Source organism: Myotis brandtii, unplaced genomic scaffold (assembly GCF_000412655.1).
Source record: "Myotis brandtii unplaced genomic scaffold, ASM41265v1 scaffold973, whole genome shotgun sequence".
Lineage (NCBI taxonomy): Eukaryota > Metazoa > Chordata > Mammalia > Chiroptera > Vespertilionidae > Myotis > Myotis brandtii.
The window spans coordinates 127,554-133,141 of NW_005372038.1; positions in this window are offsets into that span (position 1 = coordinate 127,554).

Here is a 5,588-nt window from a genome sequence, read left to right on the forward strand (position 1 = left end):
TGTTTTCGTTGCTACTTCATAACTGTAATGTTGCTACTGTTATGAATGGTAATGTAAATATCTGATATGCGGGATGGTCTTAGGCGCCCCCTGTGAAAGGGTCGTTCGCCCGCCAAGGGGGTCGCGATCCACAGGTTGAGAACCGCTGCTCTAGTGTGTGTGTGTGTGTGTGTGTGTGTGTGTGTGTGTGTGTGTGTTTGTGTGTGTATGTATGTATATATATATATGGGATATTGCGACAACATGGATGGATCTAGAGCAGCAGTTCTCAACCTGTGGATCTCGACCCCTTTGGCGGTCAAACGACCCTTTCACAGGGGTCGCCTAAGACCATCCTGCATATCAGATATTTACATTATGATTCATAACAGTAGCAACATTACAGTTATGAAGTAGCAACGAAAATAATTTTATGGTTGGGTCACAACATGAGGAACTGTATTTAAAGGGCCAGAAGGTTGAGAACCATTGACTAGAGGATTTTATCCTATCTAATAAAGAGGGAATATGCTAATTGATCCTCACACGGTCGCAAAAGATGGCAGCGCCCACAGCCAATAAGGAGGGGATATGTTAATCATTGCCCCGCCCTCAAAGATGGCAGTGCCCACAGCCAATAAGGAGGGAATATGCTAATTGACTGCCACACCCTCAAAGATGGCGGCGCCCACAGCCTCAAGATCGCGGCGCCCAGTCCTTTCAGCTCCGCTGGGGTGGCAGCAAGGCTGGGCCCGCCCCCAGGTGGGCCCGGCCGCTCCGCTCGCCTTCCTCCAGAGTCCCCCAGTCCCCTCAGCCCCCCAGACACTCAGGGCCAGCCCGAGGCACAGGGAAGCCTCAGATGGTGGCTGCCTAGCCACCCAGGGCCGCCTGAGGCTCAGGTAACCAGGGCCGGCCAAGGCTTGTGCTGTCGGCAGTGGCAGCAGCAGAGGTGTGATGGGGCGTTGCCTTCCCCTGATCACCGGGTCGCCTCCCACCCCTGAGGGCTTCTGGACTGTGAGAGGAGGCAGGTTGGGCTGAGGGACCCCCCTCCAGTGCATGAATTTTCATTCACCGGGCCTCTAGTGTTAAATGAAATAAGTCAGAGAAAGGCAAATGCCATTTGATTTCATATATATAGAGAATCTAAAAACAAAACAAAAAAGTCTCATAGAAACAGAGACCAAAAGAATGGTTATCAGAAGGGAGAGGGTGGAGAGATAGGTGAAAAGAGGAAAGGGAATACAGTCAACAATATTGTGGTAAGTTTACACAGTGACAGACAATTACTAGAATTAGTGGGGTGATCACATTGTAAGGTACAAAAATGTTGAATCACCATATTGCACACATGAAACTAATATAACCGATATGATTACATACCAACTATACTTCAAAATAAAATTTAAATAGGATAGTAAATACCCAAACTAGTACTAGTCATTTATTATCATTATCAAATATTATGTACTGTACATAATTGCATGTGCTATAATTTTATAGAACTGGCAGCACAATAGTTTTGTTTATAGTAGCATTACCACAAACACATGAGTAATGCATTTTGCTGCAATGCGGAAATGAATGACATCACTAGGTGATAAGGATTAGCTCCATTATAATCTTACTAGAGGCCCGGTGCACGAATTTGTGCATGGGTACGGTCCCTAGGCCTGGCCGGCAATCAAAGCACGAGCATCAAGCATGGAAGGGCAGGTCCCAGCTGACCTCTGGGCCCTGGGAAGAACCTGGGACCCTGGGCCCCTACACGACCCCCCTCCTCCTGAGTCCCCACGCAGAGATGCAGTGAGTGCAGCCAGATGTTGCGGGCTGGGGTACAATGTGGGCCTCTGGGCCACCCAGCAGTGCCACACGGAAGCCGGGCAGGCAGTGCGCTCTCTCCCGGCCAGCCTCGCAGACCAGCTCCTGCAAGAACCCACAGGAAGCCCGAATGGCCCCTGCGGTCCTGGCGGCTGCAGCCCGGCTCACCTGGAAGAGGCTGTGCAGGTGTAGGGTGGGCTCCTTGCGGGTGCCCAGCATCTGAGCACAGGGGCTTCACTGGCATGCGAGCCCTGTCATCCCGGGGGAGAATAGCAGGGGGAGTGAACTGCGGGAGGTTGGTCACCACCACCCACCCCCAGTTCCCTGTCCCAGCCTGGGGGCTGGCCCTGATTGGGCAATAGGAGCCTGCCAGCCATTGGTCGCAGTCTTCGGGGCCATCAGTCAGGGCCAGGCTCCCTGCCTGGCTTCCTTAGTGCCTGGGAGCCAGGTGGTGGCCCCGTCCCCGCCCCCCACCACCACTGTTTTCTGTCTGAGGGGCAATTGGGGCCCCGCTCACACCCACCTTGGCCTGACGCCACCCATGCACCTGCTTCACCATCCCACCATGGTCCTGCTCTCATAGGGGCCCATCAGGGCCGGCAGTGCCTCCACTGCTGCCTGCTGTCAGCGCCATGTCGCAGAAGCCCACCATGTTCTGTGCCGCCACCTGGTGGTCAGCGCATGTCATAGCAAGTGGTTGAACACCCGGTCTCCTGGTCGAACTCTCGGTTGAACAACCACCCAAGAGGACAATTTGTATATTAGGCTTTTATTATATAGGATGGGACTACTATCATCGACTAAAAGTTCATTATGTGGTGCATGACTATACTTAGGAAATTCTAAGGGTTTTAGGAGCTTTGTGCCAGAAGTAGGGATGAAGATCAAATATATGTTTCTTACTATAAATCACAGCATTGCCAGGTGTTTCTGCCTATTGTAATTGCAAGTAATGCTGTAAAGAACTTTGGTATACAAATATTTGAGTCCCTGCTTTCATCTCCTGTGGGCATGCACCTAGGAGTGGAATTACTTAATTATAAGGTAATTCAATGTTTAACTTTTTGAGGAACCACCAAACTGTTTTCAATAGTACTTCTACCATTTTGCACTCCTACCAGCAATGTAATAACATTCCAATTTCTCCACATTTTCACCAACATTTTTTATTTTCATTTAAATAAATTATAGCCATCTGAGACAGGCATGGAGAACATCCAGCCTGCGGGCCTTAAATCATTTGGTCTGGCCCTGCCAAAGCATTAGGGGTGAGTTAATTAAATGCTTGATCAAATACAGCAGGCTAATTATTAAATTGATAATTTTGTATGGCCTGCAAATAATGTTAAGAATATCCAAATGGCCCAGAAAAAAGGTTCCCCATCCATGTCCTAGAAGGTGTGAAGTGATATCTGTGATTTTGATTTGCATTTCTCTAATTGCCCTGCTTTAGTTTTGTCTAAGCATACCCCCTAGAGAAGATTTGAAAAACACTTTCTGTAAAGGGACACATAATAAATATTCTAGGCTTTATGAGCCATATAGTCTGTTTCACAACTCTGCTGTTGTAGCATGAAAGTAGCCATAGACAATCTAATCTAATAAAAGAGAAACATACAAATTGTGTCCAGCCTGCAAACAGTCATCAGCCCCTCACCCAGGATGGCCACACACTCATGGGGTGAGGGTCACACTGGGGGGCTTGGCCAGCCTACAAACAGCCACCAGCTTCTCACTCAGACTGGCCAGGCACCCCAGCAGGACTCCCCACCCTGAAGTGGGTGTGGCCAGCCTGAAAACAGCCTTCAGCCCCTCATCCAGGCTGGCCAGGCACCCCAGCAGGGACCCCCACCCTGAAGGGGCTGTGGCCAGCCTGCAAACAGCCATAATCCCCTCACCCAGGCTGGCAAGGCACCCCAGTGGGAACCACCAACCTGCAGGGGCTGTGGCCAGCCTGCAAACAGCCATCAGCCCCTCACCCAGGATGGCCAGGCTCCCCAGCGGGGACCCACACCCTGAAGGGGCTGTGACCAACCTGCAAACAGACCCTCACCCAGGCTGGCCAGGCACCCCAGCAGGACCCTCCTCCCTGAAGGGGGTGTGGCCAGCCTGAAAACGGCCCTCAGCCCCTCACCCAGGCTGACCAGGCACTTCAGCGGGACCCCAACCCTGATCCGGGACACCCTTCAGGGCAAACCAGATGGCCCCCACCCATGCACCAGGCCTCTATCCTATATAATAAAAGGGTAATATGCAAATTGACCCTAACAGCAGAATGATTGGCAATGACTGGTCACTATGACACACACTGACCACCAGGGGGCAGATGCTCAATGCAGGAGCTGTCCCCTGGTGATCAGTGCGCTCCCACAGGGGGAGCTCTGCTCAGCCACAAGCCAGGCTGATGGCTGCCAGCACAGCGGTGGTGGTGGGAGCCTCTCCCACCTCCTCAGCAGCACTAAGGATATCCAACTGCAGCTTAGGCCTGCTCCCTGCTGGCAAGTGGACATCCCCTGAGGGCTCCCAGGCTGCCAGAGGGATGTCTGTCTGCCAGCTGAGATCTGATCCCCCGGGGATCGGGCCTAAGCCAGCAGGTGGTCATCTCCCAAGGGGTCCCAGACTGCGAGAGGGCACAGGCCGGGCTGAGGGACACCCCCAAGTGCACAAATTTTTGTGCACCAGGCCTCTAGTATGTAGATAAATGAGCTTGCCTGTGTTCCAATGAAACTTTTTTTGTGGAATCTAAACAAAATAAGTGAACAAACAAAATTTAAAAAAACTTATAGACACACAGAGAGAGAACTGTTGGTTACCAGAGGGGAGGGGTTTGGGGGACTGGGTAAAAGATGGAGGAGGGATTGGTGGGATGGGTGAAGAAGGTGAAGGAATTAAGTACAAATTGGGAGTTACAGAATAGTTACAGGGATGTAAAGTATAACATAAGAAATATAGTTCGATAATCTACACTAATAAAAGAGAAACATGCAAATTGGTGTCACTTTGCTACGCCCACCAGCCAATCAGATGAGTATGCAAATTAGCCCAACAAAGATGGCGGTTAATTTGCATATGCAGGCGCAGAATGAAGACTGAAGGCTCCAGCCGGAGTGAAGACTGAAGACTGAAGACTGAAGAGGCTTGGCTTCTCCACTACGGCCAGACCAAAGAACTGGGTCCTGGGTGCCAGAGGAAAACCGGTGCCAGCAGCCAGGGGAAGGAAGGCCTAGTGCGCGAATCTTCGTGCAACAGGCTTCTAGTATTATATTAACTACTAGAGGCCCAGTGCACAAAAATTTGTGCACTCGGGGGAGGGGGGAGGTCCCTCAGCCCGGCCTGTGACCTCTCCCAGTCTGGGACCCCTCAGGAGATAACAACCTGCTGGTTTAGGCCTGCTCCCAGGTGGCAGAGGGCAGGCCCAATCCCTAGGTGCAGCCCCTGGTCGGGCTCAGAGCAGGGCCAATTCGGGAGTTGGGGCGCCGCCCCCTGTCATGCACAGAGCAGGGCGGATCGGGAGGTTGCGATGCCACCCTCAGTCACGCTCAGGGTAGGGCCGATTGGGGGGTTGGGGCACCGCCCCCTGTCACACTCAAGGCAGGGTCGATGGGGAGGTTGCGGCGCCACCCCCTGTCACGCACAGAGCAGGGCCAATCAGGGGGTTGGGGCGCTGCCCCCTGTCACTCACAGAGCAGGGCCCATCAGGGGGGTTGGGGCGCCACCACTGTCACACTCGGGGCAGGGCTGATGGAGAGGTTATGGCTCTACCCTGTCACACACAGAGCAGGGCCCGTGGG